This window comes from Neopelma chrysocephalum, unplaced genomic scaffold (assembly GCF_003984885.1).
Source record: "Neopelma chrysocephalum unplaced genomic scaffold, ASM398488v2 Primary Assembly neopelma1_243, whole genome shotgun sequence".
Taxonomy (NCBI): domain Eukaryota; kingdom Metazoa; phylum Chordata; class Aves; order Passeriformes; family Pipridae; genus Neopelma; species Neopelma chrysocephalum.
Window position 1 is genome coordinate 287057 of NW_020897905.1, and position 19904 is coordinate 306960.

General features: G+C 51.0%; 1 protein-coding gene across 7 annotated transcripts in view; it reads left to right on the forward strand.

Annotated features, from left to right (window-relative positions):
- Nucleotides 1-4635: 4635 nt before the first annotated feature.
- Nucleotides 4636-19904, forward strand: part of MAP4 (microtubule associated protein 4) — a 112005-nt gene continuing 96736 nt past the window's right edge. For 5 of the 7 annotated variants that reach the window (XM_027703585.1, XM_027703589.1, XM_027703592.1 and 2 more), the window contains exon 1: nt 4636-4691. The gene's annotated coding sequence lies outside the window, so the exon portion shown is untranslated. Of the gene's footprint in view, nt 4692-7346; nt 7450-19904 lie in introns of all 7 variants that reach the window. The other 2 variants (XM_027703587.1, XM_027703586.1) reach the window with 2 other exon arrangements.

A 19904-nucleotide genomic window follows, 5' to 3' on the forward strand; every position in this document is an offset into this window, starting at 1 on the left:
ATATTTCCCTAGAAAATTCCTCACTCTTAAAGTGCAGCTTGTGTTTTGAAGGCTCTTTTTAAATTATTAGTCTAACTTCTCTTGGGAGAAGCTCTGCTCAAAAGCCTGGAATGAAATCTAAAAGCAGTTTCTTTCAAATCCCACAATCACTGAGGCTGGAAAAGAGCTCCAAGATCGAGTCCCCCCCCCTGTGCCCGATGCCCCCCTTGTCCCCCAGCCCAGAGCACTGAGTGCCACATCCAAGCCTTCCTGGGACACCTCCAGGGCTGGGCACTCCAAACCTCCCTGGGCAGCCCCTGCCAGGGCCTGACCACCCTTTCCAGGGAGAAATTCCTCCTGATTTCCAAGCTGACCCTTCCTCTCCTCCTGTCCCTTGTTCCCTGGGAGCAGAGCCCGACACCCCCCCCCCCCCGGCTCCCCTCTCCTGTCAGGGGGTTGCAGAGCCAGAAGGTCCCCCCTGAGCCTCCTTTTCTCCAGGCTGAGCCCCCCCAGCTCCCTCAGCCTCTTCTCTTATTGTCAGCTCTATCTGAGGTGCCTCATGCAGGTGTGGGAACAGGAATTTGATCCTGAACAAAAATTCCTTGATTTTTTTTTTTCCCCCCCCGTGGTACCCATGAAGAAAAACAGTCCATCATAGATTTGTGAATAAACTCTTGGTTTAGGATCTTGGGGAGTTCCTAAGGCAAGAAGACAATGTAGGGTTTGTGCCTGTAAAGACAATTTTCCTTCCAGTGGGAGATGTCCCTGCCCACAGCAGGGTTTGGAACAGGATGGTCCTTAAGGCCCCTTCCAACCCAAACCGTCCTGTGACTCTGTGATTCCTTGTGTCAGGTCGTAGTTTATTTTCTCCTAACATTATTCCTCTAGGAGAGGACTGGGCTGGAAAGGAGAGATGCCTTAATCTGGAGTTTTCATGGCCACCATGTAAATATAGCTCAGGGTTCACCAGCCTTTGCATTCGACACCCTGGGACTGCTTTGCATGTGGAATGTTGGGAGCTGCCGTGGGCACCTCCCCTCCTGGCTCTTCATATCAAGTGATCTCCATGCCCCGTGCTGCTGGAGATAGGAGCTATTTAAAGGAAGCTGTTTATCCAGAGCTCTGGAAACAAAAGTCTGAAGGGTGAGAGAACAGGAAACTCGAAGAAGATCGAGTGGCTTTTCTCTCGTGGGGTGCGGGGAATGACCTCGTGGGTTTGGGATGAGAAAACCCAGAGTGCTGCTTGTTTAGGGAGCTCGAGGGAGCTGATAAGGGTTTCTGAGCTGGAGACTGGAACATTCTTTCTGTTATAAACTCTGAAGTGCATTCCAGCTGCTTGGGGTAAGAGTGGTAATGGGAACGGAGCCGGGGGCTCGCTCTGCTCTCCCTGTCTGGTGCTGCAGAAACACAAACACAGACTGAGACAGTCACTGCTCATGCAGAAAGTTCTGGATCGTTGGAACCATCCAGTCACCATAATTCTGTGAGGTGGGTGTAGGGGCATTGCTGTCCTGCATCCTTTTTTGGGTGCCTTACCTCTGCTTTTCTCAGGGGTTGTGGTTCACTCCATCCTCCCAAGGGCTCTCACTGGGAGCTGGTAGAGACAAGCAGCTGCCACTGAAGGTAGTAAGAACCTTCAAAATTACAAAAAAACCAGGAAAGAGTTGTTAATGTTTGCCCTGAGATGTGGATATGCTTTTGGGACTGTTTGGAGTAACTGTTGTATTCCAGATGGGGTGTACCTGGGGAACTCTCAGGGGACACACTGGAAGTAGTCAGTGTATTAGTGGGATGCAGGGGAGTCAGTTTTGGAGGGGGGAATCTGTGTGGAAAGCTGGCTGGAGTTAGAGAAGCCCTTGGAATGTTCCATACCGAGAGTGTGAGGAGCTCGGGAGCCGGAGGAGCTGAGGAACAGGAACTGCTGGTGCAGGGTGGGAAACTGGATCCTGCAGGGATGGCAAACACCACAGGACAGTCTGGGTGCCAGGCAGGACCTGCTCCCCGCTCGTGCAGGCAAGGGAAAAGGAGGAGTGGGAGTGGCACGGGGTGTGAGTGAGATCCCAGATCCCAGGCTGCCTTCCCTGCTCCCGCTGCTTTTCCACGTCACTGGTGGAAAAACAGTGTTGGGGAGGAAGAAAGTTGGGAGCTTGGAGTCAGGGTTGCAATGCATGGGCAGGTGTCTCTTAAAATAGTTCTCAGGAAAGTTTCTCAAGGTTGGAAAACAATTCCAGTCAATCATGGACCACAGGAGTGGGGATTTGCTGGATATAGGACTTCTTCCTGCTGCTCACCAGCTCTTCTGTAAGGTCAAGTCTTCCTCAATTTATTATGTGAGGGGACAAGGTGAAGTCCATCTCTTAGGCTGCTGTAAGACCCAACACTCAAGAAATCTTTGCAGCCACACCTGGAATTTTAACAAATCTGCCAGTTTGGGGTAAGAAAGACAGATATTTAACCTTTCTGCTTGTCAGTCAAGAACACTCCATATTTAAAAAGCAGCAATTTTACAACTGGGAGCAGTTAATCCCACTTTGGTAGTACAGGAATTCTGTCCTTCAGGGATTGTTTTGGGAGAGGGGCAGCTTTACCAAAGGCAGAAGTGGTTTTGCCCAGGCTGAGAACCTGTGGGAGATTCTCCTTCCCTGTTCCCAGGAGCAGCAGCAAAAATGAGCTCATGCTTTTTTCATTTTCTTCAACTCTGCCCCAAAAGAGAGGGCTGTGGATTGGTTTCCTTAACAAATGAGGTGAAGTTGAATGTTTTCAATGCAAAGAGTTGGGAATGTCGTGTGTGAGAGTGGCTCACAGCAGTGGATGTGGGATGGGCTTTAATGAGCAGCCTTGGAGCTTCAATGCCTCTGGGTGTGATGTGGGTGTTCATCCTCGGGGAGCAGCTGGAGAGAAGGACCTCGATGGCCCAATTTATCACAGGGTGGCTTAAACTGCAAATAATGATGGGGAGGAGGAAAATGTGGGTTTATTATGTGTGTCAGCAGAGTTTGCTTCTGTGGGGAAGGGGAACATCAGTGTTACCACTCAACCAAGAGCTGGCACTGAATTCCTCCTGTATCTGAATTCTACACAAGGTATTTCTCCTTTCTTTAGTGTAGTCACTCTCCTCCCAGCCCTTCTGAAGGGAGCAGGACTCTTCCAGAAGGTTTTACCTCTTACTAGAGCTAAAATGACACCCTTTTCACTGGGCTGTTTCGTCGTTTATCTAAAAGCTCTGGCATTTTACTTCCCTGGAACATGAAATGTGCCTCTGTAGGGAGAGAAACATGGATCAGTGTTTCTGTCTGCCCACTGAGCAGGTGCTGAGAGGATATTTTGCTGGACATTGCCCTCGTGGCTTGCTGTGGTGAAGAACAGGTTGGACATTTCTCCACCTGGATTCAAATACTTGAACTCTGTGTCTTGGTTTATGTTCTTATGAAGAGTAATTATTTTGAGAGAATCTTATTTTCTTTTTAAAAAGAGATAAGTTTGCTTTGCAATAAAGAAACATTACCAACAGAATGTAAAATATTGGATAGAAAAATCTGGGACACAGCACCCAGTGGGTGAGGAGATGGTTCCCTGGGGAAAGCTGGTGGGTGCAGTTCCACTGGAATCATGGAAAACTACAGCAAACGGGCGGCTGGGGATAACCAGGGGCTCGTGACTCAGGCGTGGCTGCCGCAGGTGGCTGGGCAGGTGTGGCCCTGGCAGTGACTTTGTGAGCTCTTAAGCCCCTCATTGAGCACCTGAAATGCTGCTTAGGGCAGGGCTGTCCTGCTGAGCCCGGATTACTGCAGCTTTAACGGGGGCTTGGGGGAAACCGGGTACGGCGACGCGGAATGGGGGGAGAAGTTGCTGAGGGTTTTCATGGAATGTCCTGAATGGGTTCAGCAAGTGTTGGTGGGAAACAGCGATTCCAGAATGGCTGGGGTTGGGAGGGACCTCTGGAGATCAGCCAGTCCAAGGCAGGGTCACCTGGAGCAGGTGACACAGGGACGTGTCCGGGTGGGATTGGGATGTCTCCAGAGAGGAGACTCCACACCCTCCCTGGGCAGCTGTTCCAGGCTCTTCACCCTCGTGGAGAGAAGTTGTGCCTCGGGTTGAGGTGGAACTTGCTGTGGTTTGGTTTGTGGCCATTGCTCCTCATCCTGTCCCTGGGCACCTGAGCAGAGTGTGGGACCATCCTGACAGCCCTTGGGGATATTTGTGTGGATTGATGGATCCCCTCTTGAGTTTTCTCTCCTCCAGACTAACCAGGCCCAGCTCCTGCATTCTCTGCTCATCAGGGAGATGCTCCAGACCCCAGATCATGTCTGTGGCCCTCCTGGACTCTCTCCAGTAGCATCTTGTCTTTCTTGAGCTGTGGAGCCCAGAACTGAACCCAGCACTCCAGAAGTGCCTCCCCGGGACAGCAGAGGGGCAGGATCCCCTCCCTGACCCTTCCTGAATCCCCCCAGGATCCCACCGGCCTCCTGATCCCAACAATGGCATGTTCCTGCTGAGGAGAGAGCACTCAGGAGAGCTGCCTGGATCACTGGAGGGGACCTGCAGCAAAATTTTCCTGGTTTCAGTGACTCAGATTTAACACATCTCGTTTCCCAGCCATCCCCAATTAACTCCCGTCCCAGACTCCACAATCACATTCCTTCTGCCTTGTGTTTTGCAGATAAGGAGCTTCTGAGGACTGAAGTACCTGCAAAGGGACACCTGCTTTTGAGGTAGGAACTGTTTTTCTAATGACCCAACGCTAAATCTTTAATTAAAGAGCAAAGGTTTGATACAGCTGGGTGTGCACGTGGGAACCTCACCCATGCTGGGAATGAATGACCATCCAGGGATCTGAATTGGCAGTTCTGGGAACTTCTGTGGAGCAGACATGTCTGGAATCCACTCACCTTTCCCCTGTTTGTGTTTGGGATAACAGGGCTGGTGTGGGACTCAGGGATTGTCCTTTCTGGCCAGTTGGACCTTCCTTTTCTTGCCTTTTCTGCTGCAAAGGGCACACATTTAACTTGGTCACTCCAATCTTCTTTTTATCAGAGTAAGAGGACTACAAAAGATTAAAATGGGTAAACGAGGCTAAGGAAAACAAGTCTGATTTGATTTGTTAGGAATTGGGAGCAGCGGATCATCCACGTTTCTGATCCTCACTGTCCTTTGGGGGAGGCTCCAGAAAGCTCCACTTCCACTGGGGTCTGCAGTCAGGGGATGTTTGAGGTGCTGGTGTTCATGTGACACGTTTTGGTGAAGGAACTACAATTCATTCATGATATTTGTGTGGACTGAGAGACTCGGGATCTTCTGCAGTGCAGTTTGTGATTGTTCTCAAGTGCTGTGTGTGTGTGTGTTTGACTCCTGAGAGGAACATCAGCCATTTTCTCCACTGTTTGATCCTTTCTTTTGCCTTTTCCCCGACAAAATGGGCTGAGTTCAGAGTGCTGGTGCCATCCCGTGGGTTTGGCAGTGAGGAATGCCAAGGATGCAGTTCATAACACCTTGTTCTTGCATCACCAGCTGTCTCTGCTGGGATTTATGGAGGTGACTGCAGCCTCACGTGTCTCCTAAAACTTAGATCAAGACAAAAAAAGGGCATCTGAGGACCAATTTTGTCTCCTTAAGTGGCAGATGCAGAGAGGACACTGTGGGTGCAGAGTCCTTTATTGTCAGTGGGGTTCACACTCCTGTGTGTCCCCGTTCACGGTGTGACTGGAAGATGCTCCTCTGTGTCCATCCCTGGTGTGACTGGAGGAGGCTCCCGTGTGTCCCTGTTCCTGGTGTGACTGAAAGAGGCTCCTGTTGATGCTGTGACAGGGCCCAGGCCCAGCTGGGGCAGCCCCTCCACTGTTTTTGGCAGCCCAATCACCTGAAGTGGTGCTGTAGGAGCCACTCGAGCACCAGCCCGGTGAGGTGGCTGATCTCCCTGGGGGTGGGATGGAGGGAGGGGACGTGCCCAGAGTGCCGTGCATGCCTTTCCCCGTGGCCTCAGTGGACCTGAGGAGGTCACAGGAGGTGTCTGTCACCTCCTGCTGCAGGGAGGGAGCGTGAGGGGACGGGGGAGGTGATGTAGGAATGTGAGAGCGCCGTGTTTGCCTTCCTTCACCTTCCAGCCTGGAGTGGTTTTTATTTTTCCTCCTTTCTACTTCACTGAGCTTGGACCAACTGGTCTGAATGTCTGCCAGGCTCCTTGGGTGTCTGGACTCGCTCTCAGACTTCACTTCACTCAGTCACAGAATATCTCCAGTTGGAAGGGACTCAGGGATCATCGAGTCCAACTCCCTGCTCCTTGCAGGACCACCTAAAAATAATGATATGACAAAGGGTGTTGTCCAGGCACCCCTTTAGGTGTGACAGGTGATGTTGTTACCTCCCAGCTTGGGGGTTTGCTGGTGTGATTTTCCTGCTTCCTTTCCCTGTTGTCCAAAAATGGCAGTTCCAGTGTGAGCTGCAGTCCTGGGGATCCATGTACCTCTCCACACTTGTTGTTCATGATTTCAGGACATGGAAACCAAACAGGTGCTTCCCACAGACTCTATTCAGCAGCTAAAAGTGCTTCCTGAAGTAATTTATCCTGGAACATTTAATCCCCCACTCATTGACTGCTCGGATGAATAAAGGCAACTTCCTCCCAACATCCCCTGGAGAAGCTGGGAGAGAGGCAGGAAGGAGGAGGTGTTGGTGGGAGTTGGGCACTGCCTGGTTTTGAGGAGTGTCCTGATTGTGGCCTTCCAGGAACCCGAGGGAACCCCCAGGAAAGATGGGAGAGAGACTTAGGACAAGGGATGGAGGGACAGGACACAGGGAGTGGCTTCCCACTGCCAGAGGGCAGGGATAGATGGGATATTGGGAAGGAATTCTTGGCTGTGGGGGTGGGGAGGGGCTGGAATGGATTTTCCAGGGAAGCTGTGGCTGCCCCTGGATCCCTGGAAGAGTCCAAGGCCAGGCTGGACAGGGCTTGGAGCAACCTGGGCTGGTGGAAGGTGTCCCTGCCCATGGCAGGAGGTGGCACTGGGTGGGTGTTTGGTCCCTTCCCACCCAAACCATTCTGGGATTTGAGGATTCTACTTTACCATGAGTGGTTTTACTTCCTTAAAGCAATGTGGGAAGAACCATAAATTAAAATAAAAAGAGGTGTTTTTTTTCCCAGTACTGCACTGAATAGCTACTTACCTGGTCCGTCCTCCTGCTCCTTTTTTTGGGAGGGAGCTGCCTGTGTCCCAGGGCACAGCAGTGGCACCCTGGGTGCTGCAGCCCTGCCTGTGATAAGACAGTAAATCATTCCCTAAGGGAACTCCAGGGCACCTGGAATTTCTTCTATTGCTCTTCCTTTCATGAAATCTCAGCTTTTGTTTTCTTGCCCCTGCCTTGTTTTTCAGCCACCCTCGAGTGTGTTTGTTATCAAGAGCACGGAAATGTAAATACAATGGTGGCTGAGCAGCTACTCCCTTCCTCCTCCACTGGCTTCCTGCACTCAAGAAGGTGGAAAACTGTTCTGCATTTATTCGTGTCAGAAATGGCTGTTCTTCCCCCTGGTGCCACCCCATCAGATCCCAAACCCTAGAGGGTCAGAGCAAAGAGAGGTTTTTGCTCTCACAGGCTGTTCCTTGGGAGGGAATTACCCTCCTGCTGCAGCTCCTCCCAGTGTCCTCCCATCCTCCTGCCTGGCAGGACATCCCATTGTTTAACCAGATAAGGCACCTTTCTAGTTGAACTAAGCCTGCATTCTTCTGCTTGCAATATCTGAGCAATATTTCTTGAAGAAAAACTGAAAGTGTTGGAGCAGTGCCTTCTCTGACTTGAGAGCATTTCTCCCAGACCTCAAATTTTCAGTTATTTTTGAGAGTTGTTGCCTAAATGTGGTTCTTCTGCTCGTTGTAGTTGGGTAGCTGATGATGATTGATTTCTGTGTCAGGCAAGGACTTTGTCATTAAAATTGGGTTAAGATAAGGGAAAGGCTCAAATGTAGAATTTGTTCTTTTGACTTAAAGAGTTGGACTTGTGGGTCCCTTCCAGCTCAGAATATTCATAGAATCAGCTGGGTTGGAAGGGACCTCCGAGATCATCAAGTCCAACCCTTAAAATAAAAAAAAAAAATTACAATCCATAATACAAACAATAAGTTAAACACAGTAAAAATATTCTGTGACTATCTCAGGAGGAGCTGGGTGAGAGCATCAGGCCACCCTCAACCTGGGCCTGTCATCTGCTTTTTTCACTGGGTTTGTCATGAGCTTTGTGTGGCAGGAACAGTGTCCTGGGAGGGTTATTTACCTCCAGCTCCCCAGCCCTTCCTTGCCCAACCTGCCACGTGTTAAATGCCATTAATGTGTTTGTGCTGCACCGGCAGGGCTGGGGAGTTCTTTGATGCTCTGCTGGCCCTGGGCCAGCTGTGGGGCTGAACTGAGCTCAGGAAAAATCCCCGGGATCCTCTCTAAGAACACCCATCACGTGAGAGCAGGAGTGTTCCCCCTGCTTGGAGGGAATTAAGATGCCCTGTTGGGAAGGAAGAACAGCAGCAGCTTAAGGGCTGGGCTGGCATCCCTCTGCTGAAGGGATGAGCTGCAGGGCCAGAGGAGGCAGGAGGGTCTGGCTGTAACCTTTAGCTTTCCTTGCTGCCCAGGATGACACAGGGCTTTCAGAATACTCTGGTTTCTAAATAAAAATCTATTCAATACCACGTGAAGGAGAAGGGGAACGGACTTGCTGAGCTCCTGGTCCAGTAGAGTTCCCTGCTGGGCCTTGGCCTGCAGATTAAATACCGATTAATGTGCTATTGAACTCATTTCTGAGCACTTGGCTGTAGCTGTATTTTTAATTTTACCCCCCTTGGCGGCACGGGAGGTGCTGGGACTCGTGTAGGGGTCTGGTGATGCTGCTGGAGAGGGGCTGCACATGGGTCATGTTGTGGCACAGGCAGGGATGGATCCATCGGCACTGGTGATGGAGCTGGGAATGTGCCCCATGTCCCCCCTGAACAGCCAATGTTCCCCCTCTGGGAGGCTTGGTTTGACTCACTGGACCTTTCCCCACCTCTCATCCTGTTCTGAAGCTGAATTATCCTTCTACCTGTCTTTGGTTCCATTAGAACCAGCAGTGCCTCTTTCCCTTGGATCACAGGCAGGCAGAATTCCCAGGTTTCCAGCAAATCCTTCCATGAGCTCTTGTAGCCAAAGGCTTCAGCTCTGCTTGCAGAGGTGCCCAAGCGTGCTCAGTTTTCAAAGCTAAAGGCTTCTGCCTTCATTTAAAAGGATTTCTGAGGTTTGTCTTTCTCCCTTGTTATGTAGGCACAACTCTCCCTACTGAGGAGTAATTCCCAGTGACATGGAATTTGTTAAATCTCCGTTATATTTGTTGTGGAGTTGCCCCGAGATGAAAACAAAATCCACACGTTGAGTTAAAAGATGGTGCAGAGCCCCCTCCTGAGTGTGTTCTGGTGACACACCAGTGTGTGAGGGCAGGTTTGGGTATTCCAAAGCTGCTCTTAACCAGGGTAGGGAGCAGGGTAAGGAGCAGGATAAGGAGCACAGCTTGGAGCCCTCGAGGTGTGCTCTGCTCCCACCCCAAATGCGCTCAGGGACTTGAATTCCCCATGAATTTCAGGGAAACACAGGGGCTGAGTTCTGTTCCTGGCCTGCAAGTGTGACCCACGTGGAGCAGGCTGAGCTGCCTGTGGGTGCTGAGTGGGCACGTTCCCCCTGAACCAGTTTTCCTGGTGGTCCCGGGTTCTGCTCCGGCAGGAACCCGGGCTGGGCACTCACAGAGCAGCTGCTTTTCCTTGCTGAACCTCTGCTGCCACAAGGCTTTGGTGTGGTTTCCACGTGGCAACCCCCGACCTCTGCACCAGTTCAGTGTGTCTCTGTTCCACTTCCAGGTTCCTTTTGGGGCATCTCTGGAGTTCACCCTGAGGGGAGGGCACGAGGCAGCTGCTGAGTCCACAAACTCACTCACCTGCTGTAGCCGGAATTTGCAAATGGCCAAAACTCACTTCTTAGCATAGAAGTGGTTTGTTTCATTCTCCCAAAGCTTTTTGACCTTCCACTGGTGTTGGAAAGCTTCAAAGTATTGTTTTCTCTTTACAAATCTGCTTGAAAAAGCATTGCCAGGCTTTGCTGTTCCACTCCTCTGGCTCCGAAACATCAAGTGATGCTGAGTTGTCGTGGGTGAAAATAGTTCTGCAGTCAAGTTTCTCATTTGGAAGCTTCCAGTCCCGTGTCCTGATGGGCAGGTTCTTGTGCTCTGTAATTACATTGTCAGGAGAAGGGCTTATTTTAATTAACAGTAAAGTAGCTGCTCTAATGCAGTCACTGACACAACTGGAATTATTCCGTGCAGGGAAAGGAGTGGAGCCTGTTGGAAATGGAGTTGCTGGGAGCAGTGATGGTGTGTCCTGGTTGCCAAATGAGCTCAAAGTTTATCTTGTTTTTTGACACTGGCAAACTTGTTGATTTTGGGGCACTTCTCTGGGGAGTCAGTTTGCCTGTCAGAACACCTCCAGGGGTGGGACTCCACCACCTCCCTGGGCAGCCCCTGCCAGTGCCTGACCACCCTTTCCAGGGAGAAATTCCTCCTGATGTCCAACCTGACCCTGTCTTACCATGAGGGGCCTCTTTTCCAACCCGTTTCCACAAGCTTGGATTGTTTCTGCTGTTCCACAGGAAGTGTAACTTGGAATTTTCAAGGCTTGATCCAATGAACTTCTTGATGAGGTACAATATGGATGTAGGACATTAGATGCTAATTAATAGCTGCTTATTTTACTCTTCAGTGAGAGCTTTTTTGCTTAACTTCATTTCAGAATTTGTCCTCTCTGGTCTTACTTCCCCTCCCACGCTCTCAGGTGTCTATATATACATATTTATATATTATTTTATATACATAAGGCAATGTTGTGAGTTCATGAAGCCACTGAGGGCCTGCACAGTGGTATTAAAGCTATAATTAAGCTGGACTAAACCTAGAGGGATGAACTTAGAGGGGCTGGCACGAGGATTGTTTGGCTGAGGGGAACTTTGGTAGTGAAATTTCTCCCTCTCTATGCACTCTTGATGAAACTTCTCCCTCTCTGTGCACTCTTGGTGAAACTTCTCCCTCTCTGTGCACTGTTGGTGAAACTTCTCCCTCTCTGTGCACTCAGCTGCCGTTACCAGCCCGTGGCAGGGAGAGGATCTTGCAGGAGGAACAGCGAGGAGGTACAAAATAAAGATAATTGTTGGGTGTATGAGCCCTGTGCCATCCTTGCCTTGGTTCCCAGAGAAGGAGCTCTCTGGCCAGGGCCAGAAGGCCCTCCTCACTTTGTGGGTTTGCTCTGGGGGAGGTGGGAGCCTCTCTGCTGCCCATGCTATTAAAGGAAAGCAGCTGACGGAGCAGCTGGGCCGGGTTGTGGCTCAGCCTCAACATCCACCGTAGAAAGTGCTCTGCAAACAGCCCGGCTTTCCCTACCCTGCCCCCACTTTGGCTTCCCCTCTGCCAAGAGAAAAGAGAGGAGGCTCTTCCCCCCCATGATTAATGAAACTCTCCTTATTTGGTGCTGCCTCTCCCGTGCACAAAATCCCGTCCCGAAAACCAGCACACGGGCTTTGCCCCGGGGAGTTGGGAGCTCTAAAGCTGTTAAGGAATAGGTCATTTTGGGGCTAAAACTTCCAGGTCTGTACAGAAGGTGGGCAAGACTCCTCTCTTTTCCTGAGATAAGCATTTATGATTTTTGGAGTCTTTTTTTTAGGTCTCTTATTTCAATGCTTGTGGGACTGGGCAGAGCTCGGCCCTTGAAAGCCCCTCACAGTTATTATCTATGAACTCATCTTCCATGTGGCTTTTTTGAAGGCCAGCCAAGACCATTAATCCCCACCTTCTAGAGTCCCTAATCCCTGCTTGGGGCTTAGAGGAAAGTTATTCTTGTCCTCCCAGCGAAGCCGCTCTGGCAGAGCATCTCCTGCTGTAACTCAAGGCAAGTTTATTAATGTGACTTTTTATCAGCTTGGAAAAGGTACAACTCTGGCTGGAGCAATCCAAGTGGGACAGTCTTACCCCATCCTGCTGAGTGGTTCATGGCAGGGAGGTTGCCCAAAGGGAGGGAATCATGCAGGAGGTTGGTGTGCTCTTATCTCATCTCGGGCGTAATTAACAGCAGTAAAATGCTCTTTGGTGCCACGGGGTTTTTTTGGGAATGGGTGCAGCTGAAGTGAAGTCAGGGTTGGAAATGGGCTGCTGGGTGATTCTTTGGAGCTGTATCACTCTTCCTCCTCCCAGCCTGACACTCCTAAATCCTCCTGGCTCTGGTTTTTGTCCAGTCGTGGCTCTGCTGGCTTCAGTCCCTCTTCCTACACGAGCCTCCCCCTTCCCACCACCCTTCCTTACTCCAAGACTTTGCTTTGGATCCAAGTGCGCTTCTCCAAGCACTCCAGACTGGTTCAGATGGGCTTCCTTCCATTTATTGTCCTTCTTAGGGTTTGGCCAGGAGGGAAGTCTGGACAGTTTTGCCTCCAGTTGATCACTCACTCTGGTCACTTTGGCACTGGGAGCTCTGACTGATCACTCTTGTGTCACGTGAAGTGCTTCAGGAGGTGGCTCAGGGCCCTGTCACAGGGGGCTGTGCTGCCTCTCCGGTGCTGCATTCCACAGGGGAATTGCAAAATTCCCTTCAGGCTCTTGGAGCAGCGCAGAGCAATTGCGGCGCAATTCCCGGGAATGCGGGAGAGCGACTCCTTTGGGTGTCTGGAGTTTTGTGTCTCCGAGTTCCAGGACCAGGATTTGGCTCTTCAGAGCCTGGGAGCAGGAGGAGTCGCTGCCTTGGCTCTGATAAAGCAGGCACGTGCTCCGGGCCCGAGTTCCCTGCAGCCCCTCCGGAGCCCTTGGGTGTCCTGCAGAACCTAAATCCTCACCCTGAGCAGAGAAGAGCCTGAAATAAGGCCAGAAATTTTAGTATGAGTGAATGTCCACGTCTAGAAAGAGCAGGGAGAAACTGCCTCAGGAAAGCTGAGAAATGCTGACCTGACATTTAGTTATGGCTTTGGAGCTGACTACAAGTAGGAGTTCCATGCGTGGAGAGAGGAGGTTGTGCCTCAACTTCTTCCCTCGGCTGGTGAGGGATTTCTGCCCCGTTGTCCTCGTGGCCTTTGTCATCCCGTGAGGTGTGAGCTCTCCAAGTGATGAGTGGCTGCTGGGAGGCAGGAAGAAAACAGAAGTTGTCTCAAATCTCCAGAAATCAAGAGAACCTTTGTGATGTTCCTGGCAGGGCGGGAATTCTGGGAGACTTTGTGCTGCCTCCCTGGGCTGGTTCACGTGGCGTGGGAATAATTGACCGTGGGGAGAGCACGGCTCGTTGGCTTTGTCAGGGCTTTCTTGAGGGAAGTCGAGTTGATGAAAATTGTTTCTGCTTATGGAGCAGAAATCTTCATTAAAGACTCGAGCACAGTGAGTTGGGTTTGTTTGCAGTGCCAATAACAGCAAAATAATCCTTGAAACGGGGGGGAAGTGGCTCGTGTCCTGACTGATGAAACCCTACAATTCATGGACACTCTGGAAAAACAGAATAAACCCCAGGATTCTGTGGACTCTTGCAAGACATCATGAAATCAAACAAACTGCACTTTAAGCCATCTGAAGTTCTGAATTTGTGACTTAGGAAAGTGGAAGGTTTGGCTTTAACAAAACAGCGACCTTGGTCAGCCAGAGCTTGGTTTGTTCAGGTGACTTTCCCCGTCTCAGATTTGGCCTCCCTGTGGCCATTCCTGCCCTGCTCCCACAGTTGCTCTTTGTTTGTTGGGAATCTGACCATTCCCATGGAAGTGGGTTCAGTCACCCAGCCCGAGCATCCCTTGCAGAGCCTCAGATGTTCCCCCCTCCAGTGCAGGTCCCAGCTGGGGCTGGAACTGCTGCCCAGCTTGTCTCCTGGCCACTGCCTGGAGAAGTTTGTGATCCCACCTGGAACACAGCTGGGCTGGTTTTCTTTGTGTCATCTGTGAGTGGATCATTGTGCAGCTTCCACTTCTCCCAGTGGGAAGGTGACCGGCAACTGTGCTGTGCTCCAGCTCCCGCCCAGCCCTCCGTGACTCCTGTATCCATTGCCACTCATCCCCTTCTAATTCCATAAGCTGGTTTCTTTCCCAGCACAGGCTTTTTTCCCTATCCAAAGTGCACACCTGCTCCAGTTCCCCCCAGACTCTCCTGACTCCAGTGGGTTTGCTCATGTTCATCCCTCCTCTCCCAGGTGGGAGACTTGGAGCGCTCGTTCCATGTCCTGCTTGGATCTGCCTGGTGTGCAGGTCCAGCTGCCCACAGCTGGACAGGCCATGGAGAGCTTGGGAGTCTCCAGGAGTGTTTTGGTGTGTGGGCAGTGTCACTCAAAGCTGCTCTGACCCGGGTTTGGGGTGTAGCTTTTTGAAGGCTCGAGCGGGAAGAGCCGTCGGGGTCAAAAGCTGAGGGAGAGGTTGTTGGTGACCCGAGAAGTGGAAGTTGGGAGGTGTCAGACATGGAAGAGGAAATGACAGTCATGAGGAAGCAATAGTGGCTGGAGCTCTGCCTTGGTTTTGAAATCCTGAGTTCAACAGGCTGAGTTCAACTTCATTAAACCATCTGGAGGGAGAAGTTCAAACACTGTGTTTGGTATTTATGGCTGTGAAGGGATTGTGGAAGTGACCCGAGGTTTGCATCAAGCCTTTGGAGTATTTCAGGGTTAGAATCCCTGAATCCCAGAATGGTCTGGGTTGGAGGGACCTTGGGAATCATTCAGTCCCACCCTGCCATGGGCAGGGACACCTTCCACTAGCCCAGGTTGCTCCAAGCCCTGTCCAAGTTGGCTTTGGACACTTCCAAGGATCCAGGGGCAGCCACAGCTTCTCTGGGCAACCTGTGCCAGGGCCTCCCCACCCTCACAGGGAAGGATTTCTGCCAAATCTGCCTCCTCTGCACCCAAATCTGCCTCCTCTGTTCCCACCACATCTCTTGTCCCTCACACAGGAGGGCAGGAATTACTTAACCCGTATAAATAATAGCTGGAAACTCTCTTACTGGATTTGTGGATTGAGGGAGAACGTGGCTGTTTGTGACACGACCCTTCCTGAAATCCTGGTTTGCTGAAAGCCCAAACAAGCATTAGAAATTAATAATATTTGATGTGCTGCTTTTCATAAGAGGAGCTGGAAACTCTTCTCTGCTCTCCCAGGAGCTCCGAGGGAACTACTGACTGCACTTTGGTTTAAACAGTGCCCCAGAGTTGGAATTTGATGCTGGATTTTCCTATGAAAATATCCATAATCTTCTAATTAACTCGTGGTTCGATGATGTGGTGTCAGGTACTTGGGCTGGTCCCGCAGGTCTTGAGCATCTGGCCTGGACTCCTCTCTGTCAGTGGGGAGGTACCTGCACATCATGGCAATTCCTGAATGTAATCCTGGGATTCAGGACATTTGGAGGCTGGTTTTTCTAGCAGTTGAGTTGAACATGAATTTGAATGTTGTTGGAAAGATTTCATTAACGATCTCTTGACCTCCATCTCTTTAGCTCTGAGAAGCTTCTGGTGATTTGAGGGATCTCCTGTGACTCCAAACAACTGCAGGAGCAAAGCAGAACTTTTGCTGTGTTTGACTTTAGAAAAAAAAAAATAAAAAAATCCCAGTGTTTTAGATCGTGCCAAAAAAATGATCAGAAATTAAATTGGGTCATAGATCTGTTGTGCCCGGCCGTGGAATGTGAGGAACGTCGCCGTGTCCTCTCCTTCTGAAGGGCGGCTGCAGGAATCCTCTCCATGGATTCCAGGGCTCTGGAAGGAGGAGATGACACAGCAGATCTCTGCTCTCCTGTTCCCCTCACGCCTCAGCAGCCCCGGCTAAGAAAAGCAGCCTGACTTAGCCCAGAGAAATGGGAATTATGGCCCAGCCGGCCCCGTTCCCGCAGCAGGGATTCTGTTCTGTGTGCAGTGAGCAGCTAATTTTAAAGGAGCAGGTGGATCTCCCGGAGGAATGGACTCGTGCTTCTTGGAAATGTGGGATTCAGAGTCTCCTCTGAACCGACAAAAGCGGGGAAAGGTTGCTTTGTTATTCCCTGTGGGTGTGATTCCCTCACCCCTTTGGCATGAGGGTGGCTCAGGGAGCGAGTGCAGCTCGTTTGGAGCAGGAGAGAGCTGTGGATTCCCGTTGGGATCCAGGCAGCTCGTTTGGAGCAGGAGAGGGCTGTGGATTCCCGTTGGGATCCGGGCAGCTCGTTTGGAGCAGGAGGGAGCTGTGGATTCCCGTTGGGATCCGGGCAGCCTGGCAGGGCTGAAGTGCTGTGTCATTGTCACTGCAGGGCTGGCAGCGACTCTGCCTTGTGTAACTGGCACCTGTGTGGGCTCCTCTGGGAAAAACCATCCTTCCCTCAACCAGAATTCCCGGGGAAGTAAGTCAGTGTCTCACACCCAGTGTGATTCTGTTTAAACACCTCACGGGTTTTCAAGTGTCGGGTTTTTTTTGGGCACCCCCTGCCCACTCTCCCCTTTCTCCATCTCCAGACGGTTCACACCGAATCTGGGTCAGGCTGCTCATAACTCTGAATTCCAAGGCTGTGCGTGCCCGGAGGCAGGAACACAACAGCACAGTCATGGAAGCTACAAGATGGAAACACAAAGTTCAGGAAGCAGATCCCACTGTTCCCTGGATGGGAGGCTGGAGGCAGTGGCTCATGGGAGTGCTGTTTGATTCGTCTCCGCTTCCAGAGGGTGAGAGGATGGTTCTGGAAGTTGCTCCATTGGGCCACTTAGAGTAAAACTTGGGCAAGGAATTCTTGGCAGTTTGAGAAGTTGACAGCCCATCCCTGGAAGTGTCCAAGGCTGGGTTGGACAGGGCTTGGAGCAACCTGGGAGAGAGGAAGGTGTCCCTGCCCACGGCAGGCGTGGGACCCCTAAAGCTCATCCAGTGCCACCCCCTGCCATGGGCAGGGACACCTTCCTCTCTCCCAGGTTGCTCCAACCAGGCCTTGGACAACTTCCAGGGATGGGGCAGCCACAGCTGAAACCTGGTAAATAGCAGGAGCTCTTTGGAACAAGACTCCAGGATAGGGGAGTCTGTGATATGGGTGAGAGATTAAAAGAACCCTGCTGGACCTTCCAGAGGAGCTGCCAGGAAGATGGATTCTATTTTTCCCAACAAACAGGTTCCTCCCTGCGTGCACAAGGATTCTGAGCACGGAAAGGAACAGATGGGGCAAACCCTGAGTGTGACAGATCAGCTGTGCCTGGAACACCGAGAGATCCAAACAACCCTTTTATAGAAAAATAATGTGGGAATTAAAGGAACACGACTGATTTGCTGTGGGATGGTTTGAAGGTCTCCTGGGGTGTCCAGCTCCAGGAAAACCCTTTTTCCTTGGCTGTAGTGCAGCTGTGGGGTTGGTGAGGCTGTGACCTGCTCCTTCCACACCTTCCTTGGAGCAAACTGCTCACCTTGGTGAGTCCTCCGAGGCTCTTCCAGGGATGCAATATATTCATTTTCCTTTTGTCTTTGTTAACTCTACGGGCCCTGGGAATCTGGGAATTTGTGTAGTTTGGCTTCTCTAATAGCAAAGATGGAAAGGGAGAGATTCCCAGGGGTGTTCTGGCCCCCCTGGGCTGTGGGGGATTCCTGCAGCCTCTGGGTGAGGGTGGTTTGTACCAGGTGCTTGTCTGAGACACCAGTTCCGTGTTTGCTGCAAAAATGCAGATTGGCTTTTCTTAGTTACACTGATTTATTTTTGTACATAGTTCCTGCATTCCCTATTTAGCTAAATATGGACAAGGAAATGTCCTGCTGATAAGGCTGCATGACCTCATTATTATTTTTCCTCAGAAAGTGGATCACTTCAGTGTCCTGGTTCCCGTGTGGGTCTGGAATAGCAGCACTGTCAATGCCATCAACCCCCTAAAATGCCATATATTTTATGGCAAGCAGTTTCATCAGGTGCTGCCACAGTAACGTGGACACAGAAACCCCCAAAATTTGGACCCAGAAAAGCACGATGTGAATCCATCATTTGCTTGTGGTGGAATATTCACATGGTAGAGGATGTTCTGGGTGGGATTAGCCTTGATTTGGGTTTAAGAATTCCTAACTGCTTCCTCCTCCCATGGAATAAAGGAAGCAGCTCCTGCTGCCACGGGGGCTCTGGAGGCATTTACTCCATTAATTATAGTGCAGTTAATCATGGAATCATTAAGGTTGGCAAAGACCTCTGAGATCATCGAGTCCAACTGTTGTTTAGGGCTGGACAGAAAGTGCCTGGATATCTCAGGACTGAATAATTTCTGGGCCCCCTCAACACTGCACCCTGAGTCAGGCTGGGTGAGGTGTGTTCACTGCAGCCTTTGCTGCTTTATTCCCCAGGTTTCTGGATGTTCAGGATTTTCTGACTGTAGTTTTGATTCCTGTGTGTTCTAGCAGCAGCATGGGGCTGTGGGGCAATGCTGGGGGACAGCTGGACTCAGTGATGAGAATTGGCCATTTCTGAGCCCCATTTCTTCCTTGGAAGAGCCTTTGCAGTGCACAGATAAAACTCCTGGCAGTGGCTTCCCTGGCTGATGCTCCCTGCAGGGTAACGTGGCCAGCTGTGGGCACATCTGGCTGATGGTTTGTCTTGAAAACAGTCAAGAGCTCGAAAAGAAACTTTTTTTTCATAAGGCTCTATCATTTAAGTCTAAACCCAGCATTTTTACCAACCATAATTCACTCAGCTGTGACCCCGCACGGGGGGGGGGGAGATTAAAAACTCCAAACCTTTCACCTCTGAAAAATTCCAAGTGGTGATTCAAGGCCTTTTCTCTAAACCAACAAAAAGTGCAGTTGCTGCCTGAAGTGTGATCTGGCTGCAAGTCTGACCTTTTATTGTTCTAAGAACGAAAAAGGAGAGTTTTAACTGAATTAGTTTCCATAATACACTTGCCTGGAATGACAGAGACAGCCCTGTCAGTGGGATCCCATTGTCCCTGAGGAATGTGAGTGCCCTGGAGGGGCTGGAGCTGTAGGTATGTGTTCTGTGTGTCAGTGGCCCTGTACTGCTGACAAAGAATTTCCTGGAGTTCAAGGAGTAGGAGCCTTTGTTCCTGTGGAACAAGAGGGTCTGTGTTCTGCCACCCCATGGGAGTCAGTGACCCTGGGCTGCTGCACAGTGGCCACTTGGGTCACCCCTCATTAACCAACACACAAGTGCCCCTTGTGTTTCCTTGGGCTGTGGCCGTGCCTTGTCCTGGCTCCAGGGCTCTGTCCTCAGCTCCAGGTTCCTCCTGAGGAGAGGCTGGAGCCCCTCTGCTCTGGAGCCAGGCTGGGAGAGCTGGGGGGGTTCCCCTGGAGAAGAGAAGGATCCAGGGAGAGCTGAGAGCCCCTTGCAGGGCCTGAAGGGGCTCCAGGAGAGCTGGAGAGGGACTGGGGACAAGGGATGGGGGGACAGGACACAGGGAATGGCTTCAAGCTGAAAGAGGATAAGTTTAGATGGGATGTTGGGAAGGAATTCCTGGCTGGAAGGGTGGGGAGGGACTGGAATGGATTTCCCAGAGAAGCTGTGGCTGCCCCTGGATCCCTGGAAGTGTCCAAGGCCAGGTTGGAGCAACCTGGGATAGTGGAAGGTGTCCTGCCCATGGCAGGGAGTGGGACTGGATGATCCTTAAGGTCCCTTCCCACCCAAACCATTCTGGAATTCTAGTGTGGCTTGGTGGTTCTTGTCTCAGTGTAGTGAGAATTGATTCTGAGGTGCTGAATCACTTTCCCTGAGCTCCTTCATATCTTTCTTTTTTGTTGTTGGAACTCTAAACTTCACTTCCATGTTCCTGTTCCCTAATAATTCCCAGCCAGGCACTGCTGCATTGGCTCACTGGGCTCCTAAGGGAGAGTCATTCATTCCAGGGAGAGTCTCTGCACAGTTTGTGCATCAGTGAGAGCAGCATCAAATCCCTTCGCACTTCCAAACCTCGACCAAAATCCAAGGAGGCTGAACTC